Below are 17834 nucleotides of genomic sequence, written 5' to 3'. Positions count from 1 at the left end.
TTAGCCTACCTTCTATCTTCCAATCCCTCATCAGTGAGGTGTTCCATGGCACGTTGGGTCATTGGGTTGTAATGTACATCTTAATTCACTCCAGCACTTTAGAACAACACATTCAACATATTCAGGCAGTCCTAAAGTCCCTCCCGGAGAAGCACTGCTATGCAAACTTAGAGAAGTGTCAAATTGCTCATTGCTTTGATACATTATATGCTGAGGGTGTAAGGATGGAGTCAAAGAAAGTGGAGGCTGTCTGATTTGGCCTGAGCCCAGGACCTCCAAAGAGGATCTACAAAGATTCCTGAGTTTTGCCAGTTTTCATCAGTGTTTCATCTAGGGCTTTTATCCAGACCCTCTGTGGTAGAAGTGGATGCTTCTGAAGTAGGTGTGTGGTTAGTACTCCCAAATACAAAGTTGTCCACAGATACTCCCTGTGTATTATTGTATAACTTAACAAATTAATTATAAATGGAAACAATTAAAGAGTCTGTTAAAATAATAAACTAACCAGAAATGAAAATTTACTTAAAGAGTGTTAGTAAAATTGTAAAATCAAAGTGAAATGCATGTTAGTGTGATGATTGACAGTTGTCGATTGTCCAATAACATGAGGTTTATGTTGAAGTCCTGCCCCACCACGCTAGTTGCTGTATGGGGGAAGCCATTTTCTTTTCTCTGCGTGATTGATGAGAAGAGTAGCAGCATAACTTTGGATAAAATTTAAAAACATCAAGAGAGGATTAAAACAGAGACATTTATATGCTCTATTTTCTTTGGATTTGGTGAGTACACATTTTGAAATGTGTTAACTGTCATAAATGTGATTAAATGTGTACTGATAAAATGAGAGTGAAAATGTATTTCTTTGTCATAATGAAATGCTGATAAGTTCTACATGTTTTACAAGGTAAAAGAGTATATGAGTTCCTAATGTTCATATTTTGTTGTTGTTGATGATGATGATGATGAATGAGTAGTTTTATGTTTAAGTAGCATGTTATTGAAGCTGTCGAATTTCACTGGAAATGTAACTGTTAATTGATAAACAGAGTAACAAGTGCTACTATGTGTACTGTTGTTAAACTATGAGCAGTGAATTTAATATATGTTGTGAACTAAATACTGCGTGTTAAATATGCAGGTCAGATTTTCTCTCCTACACTGGAACTGCGTTCAATTCAGCTTGATGATTCAAGATGGCGAGCCTTCCCAGTGAGATGAACATTGTTTACTGTGAGTTAAACTTCAAAACAACACCTGAGGAATTGAGTAGGAAAGTTCTGTTTGCTGCTAGTTTTTCTTCCTAAACAGAGCTGAGCTTTGTTTTTCAGACTGCTCAAAGAGTATTTTTTTCTGCTCAATCAGATTTTTTGTTGGAACTGTTTAATCGAATCAGATTTTTTGTTGGAACCGTTGAATTGACTCTAAGGATCTTTTGATTCCACGAACTGAATCTTCTGAACCGAATATTTTTTAATCCAGTCTTTCAAACAAACTTTTTGAATTCAACCTTTTGAACTGATCCTTTCAAATGAGTCTTTTGAACCGATTTATTGAGCTGTTTTCTTCTGAACTCTTTCTTTTTCCATTGTGTTTAATACCAAGGATTTATTTTTGAATGGGATTTGGTGATCTGTCCAATTTTACAATTGTGAACATGCTAAATGTTTATGGTGTTGAATTCTAGGAAATTTGCATAGCCTAGAGGGAACGAACAACAAAGAGTCAAGTGAACTTGCAATCAGTCACTTTAGACTTTGTGATGTCATATGCGCAAGTAATCCTTGTTCAGTCGTAAGTAATCCTTCTCTAGCAGGAATTCTACTGAATATGCAAATTTCATCCTCTGAATCTGATTGTTCCTCATTCAACAGTTCTCACTTTCTTTGGCTTCGTGTCTTAGGCTTGGAGTTGTTTTCTAAATCAGGATCAGGAACACATTCCTCAGAAGAAGTGAGGAAGCCACAAGGTAATAGTAGATCCCGTGCAAAATCCTTATCCTGTGGACGAACTTTATAAACTGGCAGGTCTCCTTCTCGTTCCACTACTATATGGATAGTAGGCTCCCACGTCTACGAGTTTTTTTTTTTTTCTCCTGATTCGGACGTTCCTTACTAGGACCTTATCTCCAACTTCAAGAGTTCATTCCTTCACTCGTCTGTCGAATCTGTCCTTATTCCTCATTGCAGACTTTGAAGCATTTTGAATGGCAATTCGGTAACTCTCCTCAAGTCGTTCTTTGAGACTTTGGATATATTTGGAATGCGACTCATGAACAGGTTTTCTACAGGTAGCCCAAAGGCTAAATCCGCTGGCAGTCTATGGCGTCTTCCAAACATGAGCTCGTATGGCTTGAACCCAGTTACCTAATTTTTCATGCAATTGTAGGCATGCACTAATGGTTTCACAAAGTCGTGCCAATGTGACTTATCCTGCTCCTTCAAGGTACCCAACATGTTTAGAAGCGTCCCGCCATGAAGCTCTCTATGGGATTACAGCGAGGATGATAGGGAGTTGTCCGCACTTTGTGAATTTTTGCCATCTCACAAAGCTCTTTGATAAGTTTAGATTTGAACTCGGCTCCTTGATTGCTTAGTATCCTCTCTGGGAAGCTATAGTGGACAATGAATCAGTCCCAAAAGCACTTGGCTACAGTCCCTGCTTTCTGGTTGGTAGGTATGGCAAGTGTATACTTGTAATGATCCGTCATGACGAGTACATTCTGGACATTACTTCGGTTTGATTAGATGGAAAGAAAGTCTATACAGAGCAACTCAAGGGGCTGTGTAACCTGGATGTTGACCAAGGGTGCAGATTTTTCTGGCACAGCTTTCCGCTTAATGCACTGTTTGCAGGTCTAAACCTTCCTCTCGACATCAGCATTCATATTTGGCCAACAGAAGTGTGAACGGACAAGGTCGAGGGTGTGATCTACTCCCATGTAGCCCATCTGATCGTGCAGGCTCTCCAGCACCATAGCATGGAACTTTACAGGTAACACCAATTGGTAAGTTGTTTGATCGTCCCACTGCCGTCATCTACACAGAACTCCATCCCTCAATTTTAAGCGGTTCCACTACCTCAGCAACAAGGGTATATCTGGACATTCCTGGCATGGCATTTGACCTTCCAAGTGACTGATGACTTGGTTCAAGATAACATCCTCCCTTTGTTCACACTGCAGTTAAACCAGGTACTGCAGACTCGTCTTCAGGCATGTCTTGAGCAAAACCACCAGGAATAGCTTCCTGCTCCATTGTCAAGGGCTCCACTAGAGCAACAGAGTTTCCATACTCTTGCTGAACAATGTGCTTATTAAACACAGCTTGAACAACTGCACAGTCCATGACTATGCCTTTATCTCCACCCAGATGCATGGCAGTGAATTACTGTATCCATTTCTGTTCCTTTTGTGATAGCTTGTCATTGATCAGCTCGCCATGGGGACCTCTTGATAACAATCAGCATCTTGGTTTTTGCTTTCCTATAGTTCAGACCGAAAGAGAATGCGGCCAATACTGATAGCCAACGATAACTTATGGCATTAAGCTTTGTAGAGGTTAAGATGTAAGTGAGGGGTTACTGTCAGTTATGACAGTAAAGTGATTGCCATACAAGTAGTCAGATAATTTCTCGGTCACTGCCCACTTTAAAGCAAGAAACTCCAACTTACGGGCAGGGTATCGAGACTCACTTCTAGAAAGACCTCTACTGGCGAAAGCTATGACTTTTTTCTCTCCATCTTGCTCCTGATATAATGCAGCGCCAAGACCTGTGGTGCTTGCGTCCGTGTGGAGGATGTAAGGTCAGGTCTGCAAAACCAAGCACAGGAGCACTGGTAAGTAGATAATTGTGTCGAATGCTTTGCCACAAGCCATTGTCCATCGGCTCCCAAATGACTCTTTTGGGTTAAAAATTAGGGCTGAACAATTTTGGCCAATAATCTAATTGCAATTTTTTTTTTTTAATCTCTTTATCTTTTGTATTATTCAACAAAGACATGCAATAAATCATTGTAGGGGTAGGAATCTTTAGGCACCTCACTATTCGATTCGAATTATGGGAGTCACAGTCAGATTCCAAAATTAATCTTGATCTTTTTTTTTTTCTTATTAGTCTTACTATTTTTTTTATTTTATATTATTATCTAATAAAATTATTACACATTAAAAATTTAAAACAATTGCATGTTAAGGATTTTAAATAAACTAATATAAGACAAGACTTAGAATAAGCCAGGATTAGGCCTTAGTTTAATTAGAACATCTAAGTAGCTTTTATAAATGTGCAGTAGAAAAAAAAAAAAAAACATTACTGGTGTGCATCTTGAGACAAAAACAATGGCACTGATATATTTTAAGACATGCCAGTGCAAGTTGCTTTCAGTTAAAACAGCTCAAACATTTATTTTAGTCTGGAACTAGGCTTAAGGCTTGTCTGTGAAACTGGGGGGAAAGCTAGTAAATAATAAAGAGGGGCGAAAAAAAAAAAACGAAGGAAAAAAACAACAACAACATATTACAAGCAATAAACAAAGAGTGCTTTCAGTATTTAAGAGTATCTGAACATTTTCCTTTCAAGAGATGAAGAGTGATTTTTCTATTTCTCAACTTTACTGTTGTTATTATGATGACATCATAGAGAACGGGAGATCTAATAAGCTGCATTCACACTGATGCACAGATCTCTTTCGAAATATAAGATGTGGTTTGTCCTGTCTGTTTGATCCCTGAAGACATAACTGACTGTATACATTAATTTCGTGTCATAAAAGCATTTTGTGATGCAAGTACATTTAACCACTTAAACAGAGTTGCGCACAACTGCATGCGCGAGCACTCTTCACAAACTGCGCGTCAGCATTTGAAATTGACATAACGACATAACTGAGGCAGCGTTCGTAGAGCATTTGTAAGGAAAATACTGGCGGGTGAGATGACACACTGCATGCATGTGCAATGAAGCCCACAAATGTCCTTGTAATTCGCTTCAACCTTTCCAAACTTTATTAAAGATTATTTTATGGATGGTTAGAGTGGAGTGTGTGTGTGTGTGTGTGTGTGTGTGTGTGTGTGAGCGACTGGAAGCAAGCAGAATAAGTTTCTAAAGCACACACAGCACCATCGTGCATCTGTGGTTAAAAACTAAGCTCAGAATGGATCCAGAATTGTTAGAGAATTGTATTGATTTTACTTTCGCCCATCCAAGGACACTAAGTAAAATAGGGATTGGTACTCACGTCACTGGTGACATTGTGATTTTTGGATCACACGTCACTGAAGGTGTTTTTATGAGTACGTCGGATGACCACTCCCCCCCTTTCTCCTAGTTCAGGGCACCTGTCAAGGTCTTGGCAGTATGAGAACACTCCCAACATGTGGCCTAGGTACCGGACTGAAGTTTGGAAAAACATGCATTTTTCTGGGGACAATTGCAACCCATACTCTCTTAGTCTTGTCAGTACTTTTAGAATCCGTTCTTCACGCTCCTCAGGGATCTGGGAAAACACTATTAAATCAAGGAAAACCAAGACCTCAGTGAAATGTAGATTCTCCATACACTTTTCCATTAATCTTTGGAATGTACTTGGTGCATTGGTAATTCCTTGTCATCTGATTAAATTACCAAAATCCTTCGGGACAAGAGAAGGCTGTTTTGTACCTGTCAGACTCCTCAATTTCTATCTGGTAATAACCAGACTTCAAGTGCAGGACAGAGAACCATTGAGAACCTGTTAAGGCTAAAAAAGCACGTTGAGGTTGGGCAAAGCATGGGAATCTTTCACAGTTTGTGGATTTAGCTTTCTGTAATCCACACATAGTCTTAAGTCACTGTTCTTCTTACGTACGACTACGATTGAGGATGCGAAGGGAGACTCAGATTCCTGTATTACTCCTGACTCTTAACTTTTGCAAGTGCCGCCTGACAGCAGCCAGATTATGAGCATGGATAAGATGGACTTTGTTTAAATAGAGTTTCGTCAGAAATCTTGATGTGATGCTTGACTTTAGATGTTCGACCGAAATCAAGGTTATGTTGCACGAACACATCAGACGTATCACTCAGCTTCTTACTGATCCAATCCTTCAACTCTTGGGGCAATGGGGAGTCCCCAAAGTCAAAAGTAATAGCTGCTTTGGAGCGGCTCTAACCGGCAGGTACATATCCCACCTCGCATTCCCAAGGGATGATACTTTCGATGGCACGCACTTCAGCAGCCACACCATTTGGCTGCAGTACAACATCCCGATTCGAATCATTCCGTAGCTGGACAGTCAACTTTTGCGATGGGAAGGTTGGCACTTGAACTACACCGCTTGGGAAAAGAACACCCGCAGGGAGTGAGAAACTTGTCGGGGGCTCAAGAAGAGCTTTCATATTCATATGTTTTTCCACAAAGAGCAACTGTCTGCTGTGCTGGAATGACTACTGGTCCCTTGCTTTGCAGTCTCACCAGTCCAAGGCATCCATTTTGCACTCTGTTTATGCCTTTTCAGTACAGCACTGCATCCGAATTGCAGGGAATGGTGTTCAAGGCTATTCAAGACTGTTGTGAGTGAGCAATCGAGAGTGTTAGTCACAATCAAGACTTGAGATTGTTTTTCTGGCTTGAAGTTGGGAACGACTAGTGCAAGTGTGGAAATTTCAACCTACCATGTCTTCTGGAAAAGTGACTGGAATTTTAACATATCCTTTTATATGGAACTGGCTGAACATTTGCACCGCTGACCTCAAGCAGATGATTCAAGGCCTTAATGGGATGCAAGCTTGGTAAAAGGACCAAGGAACTGTGGTCACCTGCGAGCCTGTGTCATGTAAACGTTGACCTTTGGTTCTTGAAGATTTTGACTTGCGCTGTACACTTGAATCCGACCAGATGCTGAATATGTGATTTGTGGTATGAAGGAGATTTGTGGTGTTGGCCTGAGTTTTTTTCTGAAGGGACAACCTTTAGGTTCACCAGCTCCAGTTTGTCCTGCAACTGGAACTGTTTAAAGATGCACCAACATGACTGTTCTCTCTATCCCACTCTTGTTGCTTCAGCCGCAGTTCGTTTCTTTTCTTATCAACTAGCATGTGGTTTGCAGAATTTTCACAGGTTACAGAAATGTGGCCATCTTCACCACATCTGAAGCAGTAACCAGGGTGTTGTCTGGATTTAGTGACAGGATCACCATTTGACTTGAACGGCTGTTTAGCAACAAACTTAGGAGTGGTAAGAGAGAGCAATGTCTTATGCTTGGGTTTGACAGTCTTTCTGGGCTTTGGGAGAGTCAGTGAAGTTCCTTTAGCTTAGCAATTTGCTTCAACTTGGCAGTCTCAGACAACAACTTGGACTTGAGGGGATTTGCTTGCAATGGCAGTATCTTGGCTGTAAGCATGAGCAGATTTAGGTGATGGCTTTAGTTTTTGCTTAGAAGAACCAATATGGCGTCTCATGCGCAACAATTTTTGTGCACTCTTGTCTTCTCTGGTTCTAAGGGAGTGCAATAAGGCTTGGAACTCGATGGGGTCGTCTTCGTTTCCAGATGAAGTTCAGAAATAAGGATGTCATCCCAGCAGCCTCTGCAAAACTGCCATAGAAGATGATGATTGGCTTCTGATGATTTAATTCCACCTCCCCTGACTGCCCTGCTCAGAGCAACATTAAGCCTTTAGAGATAGCTAGAGGCTTTCTCTCCGTCATTCTGAAATGTTCATGAATTTTGAGAACAACTCATCACCATCTTTGATTGCACCATAAGCTGAATCAAGCATATTGATGTAAGCTCTGGGAGAAGCATGAGGCCCTAAAGACTTAACAATATCAGTGGCAGGAGATAAGAGACTCTCCATAATTCTCCTTAACTCTTTTTAAGTCAGACATGGAAGGGTCATCAAGGAGTAATTCAACATTACAACGCCAAGTGTCATAATCTGATTCATTACTGGGCTGGGGAATTCTCCTTGAGAAAGGGTGGAGCTTAACTACAGCGGTGGATGGAATTTCTGCAGTGACTTCACTTTTAACTATATGCTCCACTGTAACTTTCTGCTCATCAGCTGGGTTGAGTTGAACATGACTCATGGTACCTGACCATTTTTCAGACCGTGGTAAGTCATCTTGATCAAATGTTGGCTCATTGGGAATGGAACTAATGGAACTCTGAACATTCACCTTGAAAGCATTCTGGTCTTTAATGGAATTGTTCCAATCAAAGCTCATCTTCATCCACCTCATCTGGAATTAAGGAGTTCAATCTGAGAGTGTTCTTATTGTAGCAGAGCATTGAAGGATTTCCCACTTTGCTTAGCAATGGTTTTCAGGGTGGATAAGAGGTTGTAGCATCAGAACTCTCCTCACAAGAGTAGACACTGCTCAGGGCTCTTATCTGGTAAGTTAAGCTTGGGTCGTCTTTATCTTTGTAGCTAAAGGCGGGTGCACACTGTGCGATTTTAGCCACGGTTTGGTCGTCTGAGACAAATTTTGCGAATCCTAAAAGATTCCTATAATCCTAGCCTAAAATCTGTAGTCTTTGATCGCTAGTTTGACATGTTCACAGACAGCCGGTTAATGACCTTTGTGATCAAATTTGACCTCTGACGAAATTCTGGCAGTGTCAGAAGATTTGGCGCACAATCCTCCAGTGTGACTTCTCTTACGACAAACATCAAATTGTCTTCGTTTTTTCAAAACAAGCCGTGATCAAAATTAACGATAGAGATATCTTTGTTAGCCACCATTTCAGTCCCGCGTGTAATGCAGCTCACAGTCATCGAACATGTATGGGTTGATGTAAAACTCCGGACAAGTTTTCATGCGCGTGTCTGTTTTTAACACGTCCTGACTGTTGTACAGTCTAACATAAATGACAGCTGAGATCCCACAGTGTGACATGAGGATCATGTTCATTTAGTGTGACAAGCAACAATCGTAAAGGACTATTATAAATCACACAGTGTGTACCCGGATTAAGGGGTAGCAAGGGACTTATTGATTCAATAGCTGATCCAAAGTTGTATTCTACAGTGGTGTGGTCATGATACTTGGACTCAGGATCCTTAATGGGAAGGACTCTTGCAAACCATGACATTTTAGAAGATCAAGGGCCTCTTCATCCACGAAAGTGTTAATTGGTCCACTGACTAGAAAAGCATTTAAAATTTTGACACCTTCCTTCTTTACTAGTTCAATGTTGCCACACCGGATTTGCAAAAGGAGGAGGACAGATGGCCTGCAGTACCATAGGTCCTGGGACATTGGAGGGGACCTTGGGTATATACCCAGGTCTAGGATGCAGGAAAGCCTTGACCATACCAGGCGCAAATTCCTTCCAAACAGCTTCCATTTATACGCATAAAGTTTCCTCGTGGAAGGAGCTCTGGAGTGAAGTATGGTCTCCACAACCACGGTTGGGAGACCGGATTCTATGAGCCCGGCCCCCTCAGAGGCCAGGCCCACAGTTTCCATAACTCTGGGCAGGGATGAGTTATCGTGCCACCTGCTTGAGACAGAAGGTCCTGCCTGATTGGGATCTCCATGGGGGAGCCGTGTAAGAGCGACACTAGGTCTGTGAACCACATTCGGGTTGGCCAGAACGGGGGCTACCAATATGAGACGGACCCTCTCCAGAACTCCTGGGAGCAGAGCAATCGGGGGAAATGCATACAGATGTAGCCTCGACCACGTCTGCACCATGGCATCCAACCCCAGCGGGGCTGGATGAGTCAGGGAATACCACAACGGGCAATGAGAAGTCTCTTTCGAGGCAAATAGGTTGACTTCTGTGGAACCAAAATTCTTCCAGATGAGCTCCACCACCTCGGGGTGGAGTCTCCATTCCCCGGGCCTCATCCCCTGCCCCGACAGGATGTCTGCCCCCACATTTTGATGCCCCGGGATATAGGCTGCTCTCAGGGAGAGGATCTTCCCCTGGGACCATAGGAGGATCTGATGGGCTAACTTGCACAACTGGCGAGACCTCAGACCCCCCTGATGGTTGATATAGGAGACCACCGACATTGATATAGGAGACCCTGAGCCAAGCGACCACTCATGATCACCCCCCAGTCTGTGAGGAAAGGATCCGTCGTTAGCATTACGCGACTACAAGGAGCCCCCAACACAGGTCCCTGGGCTTCTCCCACATAACTAAGGTGACCTTGATCATGCGAAAAGGATTTCCCCTAGGAGAAAACCCCTTGATCCTGAGCCACCACTGTAAGGGTCTCATGTGCAGCAGGCCAAAAGGTATCACGTTGGACGCAGCTGCCATCAGACCCAACAGTCTCTGAAACTGTTTTACAGTGCGTGACTGGCCTAATTTCACCCCATTCACGGCCAAGAGAATGGAATTCACCTGAGCAGGAGACAGACGTGCCTTGCATCGTGGTGGAATCCCAGACTACCCCTAGATAGCTAGTAGTTTGAGCTGGAAAAAGCACACTCTTCTTGGCATTGAGTCTCAGCCCTAACCTTCTCAAATGGGACAGAACAACATCTCGATGTTGAACTGCCTGTTGCTCAGATTGAGCTAGAATCAACCAATCGTCTATATAATTTAGCACGCGGATGCCCTGGAGTCTCAGGGGAGCCAGAGCTGCATCCACGCACTTTGTGAAGGTGCGGGGTGAAAGTGCTAGGCTGAACGGAAGAACCTTGTATTGGTAAGCTTTGCCCCCGAAAGCAAACCTGAGGAACTTCCAGTGTTGAGGATGGATGGATACATGAAAGTAAGCGTCTTTCAGATCTTTTGTCACAAACCAGTCCTCGGACCAGATCTGTGTGGTGATCTGTTTGAGTGTGAGCATCTTGAACTTGAGCTTTTGTACTGAGTGATTTAACACGCGTAAATCTAGAATAGGACGCAACCCTCCATCCTTCTTTGGAACAATGAAATAACGGCTGTAAAACCCTGACAGCTTGCTGGGAGGAGGAACCCTCTCTATAGCTCCTTTTTGAAAAGTGTCATAACCTCCTGTTCCATTACCAGAGACTACTCGGGGCCCACCACCGTAGGGAGGACCCCGTTGAACCAGGGCGGGCGAGACCCGAACTGTATTCTGTAACCCTTTTCTATTGTGAGCAGCACCCATTGAGAAATATTGGGGAGAAGTCTCCATTCTTCCAAAAATTCTACTAAGGGAACCAATCTCTCAAAACTGGCCTCTGGTGTTTTTTGTGCATTCGACTCGGCACCCTGAAGTGGCGAACCGGCAGGGAACAACCGAATCAAACGCTGACCGGCCCTCCTCAGAGGGTTGGCGGAGACCGCTGTGCCCTGAAGCACACGAGGTGGCAGGGTTGGCAGAACGGCCCCCTGAGGGCACCGAAGAGGGACAGGTACCATATAGTGTGATACGGGACCCTCCCCGGAGGGGGCTGCCCTCAGGAATCCTGCACCACCGGCGTCAGGACTTTTTCGAAGCCTTCCTCGCGACAATGACAATCCGCAGATTTGTCTTACCCTTGGAAGGCTTCGGCTGTGTCGCCCGTCCTGGTCCCCAAGCTCTTTGCGGGGGGAGCATGGGTGGCGACACTCTGTTTTTGCTGCGCTCAATGCGCGGAAGAGGAGCTGCTTGATGGCCGAGACTGCTCCCACTCAGCAGCCTCGGGGGGTGCATCCAGGAGAACACTCTTATCTTCTTTTATGTCTGACAGATTTAACCATAAATGCTTCTCCGTGGCCACCAGGGCTGCCATAGAAGGGCCGATTGATTTAGTCGTCTCCTTGGTGGCCCGGAGAGAAAGATCAGTGGCTTTTCTGAGTTCCTGAATCATTTCGAAACTCGCCTCCCCGCTCTCATCTATTTCCCCCAGCAGGTCAGCCTGATAAGCTTGCAGTATAGACATTGTATATAGACATGCTGCAGCCTGACCTGCTGCCGAATAAGCTTTACCCACCAGCGCTGATGTAGTTCTTAGTGGTCTGGTGGGCAGCGTCAGGGATTTAAGGGACGATGCAGACTCGGGCAAGAGATAGCTCGCAAGCGTCTCTTCTACCCGAGGCATCGACCCATAACCATACTGTTTTAGCCACACAATATTTGAGTAGACCGAAGTCTGGGGGCTATAAACTCTATATTGTGTCGGTCTCTGCCACGATCTCGACACCTCGGTGTGGAGGTCGGGAAAGAACGGCAATCCCCGACACTGAGGCTGTGACCAGGCGGGAAGAAAGCGCTCATCCAGCTTGCTTTTTTGATGCGCTTCAGCTCTTTCTGCTGGCCATTCAATATTTAATTTTGCCACTGCCCTGGTCACAACCTCTAGCAGCTCCTCATATGAAGGAGAAGAGGATGGCGAGTCCTCCTCTCCAGCCTCGACGCTCACCACATCCACCTCCTCAGAGCTGGATAGATGAAGCGCCGGTGTCTCTCTCCGGGGGAAAGAAACCGCAGAGCGTGCTTCCACCACCAGAGAAGAGACGCTGGGTCTGACAGGTGAGGACAGAGATAAGGCTGGGCCCGTCTCTAACCCCTCTGTCAGATCCATTTGTGAACCCCAGAAACGAAGCCGCCGCTCTGCCTCGGCAGCAGCGGGACCTGATCCCTGGGGAACACTGGCCGCTGCGCCCTCCTTATCTTTATCGAAGAGCGCCCAGCGAAAACGGAGTTTACGTAATGTAAGCTTTTCGCAATGCACACAGACAGCTTCCTCGAGAGCTGCCTGGGCATGCTCCACTCCTAAACAAACAACGCACATCTCGTGTGTATCCCCACCCGTGATGAAGCGAGGGCAGGGATGAACACACTTGACAAACTGCTGTTTGCTCGCCATAGTGTCTAATATATATATCTTATATATATGCTTGGGTGTACAGAAAATACTCTTGCCCTCAGACGAAGAGATATTTTCGAGCTGTATATATAGCAGACAGACAACACCAAATAAGACACACGATAACACAGAGCGCTTGCTGAAGACACAGAAGCTGGCGTTCTTTGTTCTCAGGAGTGCTTTATAGTTTCCTGGTCCGTGACGTCACCCGCTCTGACGTCCCGTCACCCTATTGGTTCGATTTCACGAGTGCTCCAGAACGTAATCACGCAGAGGTGATCCCAATGCGTTCAACGCAGCAGCCATGTTCCCATGAAAGGGAACTAGCAGCAATCAGAACTATCCTACCCAATTCCTCAGGTGTTGGTTTGAAGTTTAACTCTCACAGTAAACAACATTCATCTCACTGGGAAAGCTCGCCATCTTGGATCGTCAAGCTGAATTGAACGCAGTTCCAGCATAGGACGAAAAACCTCACCTGCATATGTAACGCAGTATTTAGTTCACAACACATTAAATTCACAGCTTAGAGTTTAACAACAGTACATAGTAGCACTCGTTACTCTGTTTAACATTTAACAGTTACATTTCCACCGAAATTCAACAGCATTAATAACATCACGCTACTTAAACATAAAACTACTTTTTTCACGTTAGTTATGCTGCTGTTATGCTGCTGCTCGTTTCATCAGTCGCACAGAGAGAAGAAAATGGCTTCCCACATTCAGCAACTAGCGTGGTAGGGTGGGACTTCAACATAAACCTCATGTAATTGGACAATTGTTAAACTGTCAATTATCACACCAACATGCATTTCACTTTGATTTTACAATTTTTCTTACAATCTTTACTCATTTCTGGTTAGCTTATTATTTTAATAGACTCTTTAATTTTGTTTTTATAATTAAGTTATATAGGGTTACACCTGTGCCTTTTTTTTTTTTTTTTTAACCCAGGAAACTCTTATCAGGGGAACACAATTATGAAGTGCTCTTGGCAGTAAAACTGGCCTTGGAGGAGAAGAGAAACTGGTTGAAGGGAACTATTCCTCGTTCTCAGTGACCACTGCAACCTGGAGAACATCCATGGAATCCATGGCAAGCCATGTTAGCCCCCCCAGATTCAGTTTCACTCTTAATTAAAAAAAAAAAAAAACTGCACGTGCTACGAAAAAAAATCGATCTGTGCAAATTTATCTCAGTAACGTGTGCAATAGTTTGTGTAATGTGAGCGTTTGTGTGTGAGGTTAATCTATACATAGGACTGTACAATTTTGGCTTAGTGCGACTATGAAATCGCAAAGTTTTAATTAAATAAATATATGTGCAGCATGTGAACTGTACACTGTGAACAGAGCGGATCGATCAATTTGCATTAAATGCTGCTCCATCTCTGCAAGCGCTGTGAGATTGAGTGACTTACAATGTGCATTTGAAAAAGCAACAAGTGCCAAACATCTTTCCAAACTTGTAATAAAAAGCGATTACAAACCTGTTATCCAACAAAAGAGATCATCTAATGACATGTTTTTACTCCAAACTCACTTCATAGCATCAGTTAAGTGTTTGAAATAATTTTCTTGTGATCCAATGTGGCTTCATATCATAGAATGAGGCAGAAATGCTATTATTTTACAGTATTATATTTCAGTGATAAAGACTGTCGATTGGCATTGCATTACAAAAATACTTTTTTCTTATGAAAATACCTGATATGTCTTGAAGAACACAAATAAACCATTTATTGTCACAATCTTATGTTTATTGTCTTCATGTTTCAACAGTCACAACATCTCTATATATTATATTGGGCTATATAAACAAAAGTAACTCAGTGTTAACAAGAGGTGTTACTTTCCTGCAGTATGCCATTTTTGACAAATTAAGAAAATGTTTGTCTGAAAGCATTTCTTGTTAAGGTTTGTATAATGTCCGTCAGTCACATGCCTGTTGAAGTGATGAACTGCACTACTTGTGATTGTTTTCAGAGACAGTAACAGACGTTTTATAATTGTGTGGCCTGTGCTACAAAGTTTTTAACCTCTGTAGCACCAGTGCTATGTGCGAAAAAATGTACAGCCCTGCCTATGGGTATACACTATTTCGTCCCCTTGGAATTATAAGGTTCTATCTGACATTTTTGTCAAAATTGAGTTATTCATATATTCATATTCTGTGACAACTTATTTACATTATGTGATGTTTCTTTTTTTAAGTTGTGTACATTTTGGTACATTTTTTTTAGAAAACAAAAAGGTTCTATCTACAAAGTCGAACTCTAACTTGGTTCTATAAGGTTCTATCTGCGTGAGCCAATCAGCACTTCAAATGCACACAAGAGGACCAATCAGGATCAGCGTTCTTTGTCATGTTGCCGCGATAGCGGAAGAGATCACAGAAAAACGCTAAATCGGTGAAGAGAAGACTAAATAATTTCACATGTGATATTTATTAGAAACCTCATGGTTGACTATTTTATTTATGATCTTGTCAATGACAGCAGCCCAAATTCCAGGGAATTACAGTCTTTTTGTGTGTTTTGCTGTATCTGTTGCTAAGGAGTTATTTTCAGTTAGACACCATGCTAACATTAGCCAGCAGCGTTATTAAGAGGATAGGTCCGGTTTTTGTAGTCTACTTGCTTATTTCCAGTCACGTCATTGTCATACGAGGGAAAGTTTTGTACATATTAGGTTATGTTTTAACCTAATTTAATTGATGGGGTCTTGATTAAAACAATAAACTTTAGCATGTTATTTCAGCCATACTGATGTCTAGAGAGAAAGCCATTGTACATGTCCCACTTTCTGTAGAATAAAGTCCTGATCAGATGTATTACAGTAGCTGCTTTCTGTCTAAACAAGAGGAAACTTAAACTTAAATGATTCCTGCAATAATGTGTTAAATTACCCATCATATTCCTACCTAAATTTAACATCTGCACTGGACAAAATATTTAGCACTGCCTTTTATGCTTAACTTGAACAAGAAAAAAAATATTCATTTAAAATATGAAATAAATGTCATAAAAACCATTAAATGTAACTTTCTCATGCATGTCAACACATTGTTACAACACTAATTTTGTTTTAAAACATAAGCAAACTTGTTTGTGTTTCTTGAAAATTATTGCTTCAGTTAATTTTTTGGCAGATAGAACCTTATAATTCCAAGTGAAAGTGTTTTTTTTTTTTTTTTTTTAGAATTAGAAGGTTCTATCCACATTTGATCCCTTCCAAAAATCCCCATTTACAAATTTGAGAGGATTTTGATATTGTATATTTAGAATACATTTAGGGTCCCTGTCATTTTCATGTTTGAAAGAAACTTGTTCCCCATATAGTTTTTGCTTTATGGAATGCAAAAACTTTGAAGCTCAATATCTCAAAACTGCTCACAATGCAGATAGAACCTTATAATTCCAAGGGGACGATGTGCATATAACAAATAGTCTGATGGGACACTTTAAAGGAAGGCTAGGCAACACAGGCTCATTGGAAAACGTACCTGTGGCAACATTTTTGCAAAAAGCAAAATACTTACAAATAATCACTGCAGTTTCTAACAGAAATGAAAACTAGTGGCAGTAAAACAGCAAGCCCTTTTAATTGTTTTTTACACACAATTATGATTACAGAGGCAGATTATGGATTAATAATGACTTGTTTTCACGCATCTCCTTGCACAATTATGTTATGACCTTAAACCAATTTTTTAACATAGTCCATGATTTGTAAATGAATATACACTGCTCAGCCAACAACAACAACAAAAAGTCGCTGTTTGGATTTTAATAGCCAAATACTTAAGAATCTATGAATGGATCATTATTACAGTGATTATTATTTTTCTACCATGTAATATGTTTGCCAATGGTTCTTTTAGCCCTTAAAGATGGAATGTGTAGCTTTTCATTTCTTAAACAACCATGTAGGAAACACGTCATGGCCATATTCCAGGATGACAATGTCAAGATTCACCAGGGTTAATTTCATTGAAAGTCTGTAACTCCGTATAGCTTTGTTTTGAATCTCTTACTTTTATTCATTGTTGCTTATTTTTTTTATTTTATTTTTTTATTACCTTATATGTAATATTGCCTACCACACTAATCTGACGTCACTAGCTTGTAATCTTTGAATCTAAATCGCTGTTACAACGCATTTGCATTTGCAGCGCTAGCTTGTTAACTTGTTAACAGTCTCTCGCGTGCTCCTTTTTCAACGCGTTCTTCAAACAGCTGTGGTAAGTCGGATCAGTCTATAAACACGGTGAGTCATGTCATCCTCTCCCAGCATTGCTACCTGTTCCATTTGCCACATGTTCACCATAGCTCTCTCTGTCAGCGACGAGGGATTTACATGTCATAAATGTAGGGAAATAGTCAGGCTGACAGAGAGAATCTCAGAATTAGAGACACGCATCCAAACTTTAATCGAGGATAGTAAGAATGCAAGGGCTTCAGATACTGTTTTGGATGCGACTAGCTTAGTGAACTCTGTACATTGTTCGGTTCCGGCTGTAGAGCCCGCGCAGCAGGGCACTTGGGTAACGGTGAGGCGGCCTAGCCGCGGAAAACACCACTCTTCCGTTCCAATAAGAACATCAAACAGGTTCTCCCCACTCAGTGATACACCCACTGAGAATCCTGTTGAAAGTGCCCTAGTTATTGGCGATTCCATTACACGGAACGTGAAAATAGAGACACCAGCCACCATAGTCACATGTTTGCCGGGAGCCAGAGCACCTGACATCAAAGCAAATTTAAAAGTGCTGGCTAATGCTAATCGTAAATACTCTAAGATTATTATTCACGTCGGCACTAATGATGTTCGACTTCGCCAGTCAGAGAAAACTAAAATTAACATTAAAGAGGTGTGTAAACTCGCAAGTACAATGTCAGGAGAAGTAATTTGCTCTGGCCCCCTTCCTGTTCGTCGGAGTGATGAGATAGTTAGCAGATTATCATCACTCAATGGCTGGCTGTCTAAGTGGTGTCCACAAAATAATATAGGTTTCATAGACAATTGGAAAAGCTTTTGGGGCAGACCTGACCTGTTGAAAAGAGATGGTATTCA

General features: G+C 42.1%; 1 long non-coding RNA gene across 2 annotated transcripts; it reads left to right on the top strand.

Moving 5' to 3' along the window:
• Positions 1-643: 643 nt before the first annotated feature.
• LOC127522940 (uncharacterized) lies at positions 644-14521 on the top strand. Of its 2 annotated transcripts, none has more exons than XR_007932779.1 (3): positions 644-779; positions 13415-13525; positions 13714-14521. It is a non-coding gene; the product is annotated as an uncharacterized LOC127522940 (long non-coding RNA). The 2 variants fall into 2 exon arrangements; XR_007932780.1 differs by having other exon boundaries at positions 13415-13496; positions 13714-14520.
• The last annotated feature ends 3313 nt before the right edge of the window (positions 14522-17834 follow it).

The sequence above is a fragment of the Ctenopharyngodon idella genome, chromosome 11 (genome assembly GCF_019924925.1).
Source record: "Ctenopharyngodon idella isolate HZGC_01 chromosome 11, HZGC01, whole genome shotgun sequence".
NCBI classification, from domain to species: domain Eukaryota; kingdom Metazoa; phylum Chordata; class Actinopteri; order Cypriniformes; family Xenocyprididae; genus Ctenopharyngodon; species Ctenopharyngodon idella.
This window is presented reverse-complemented; position numbering and strand designations above follow the sequence as displayed.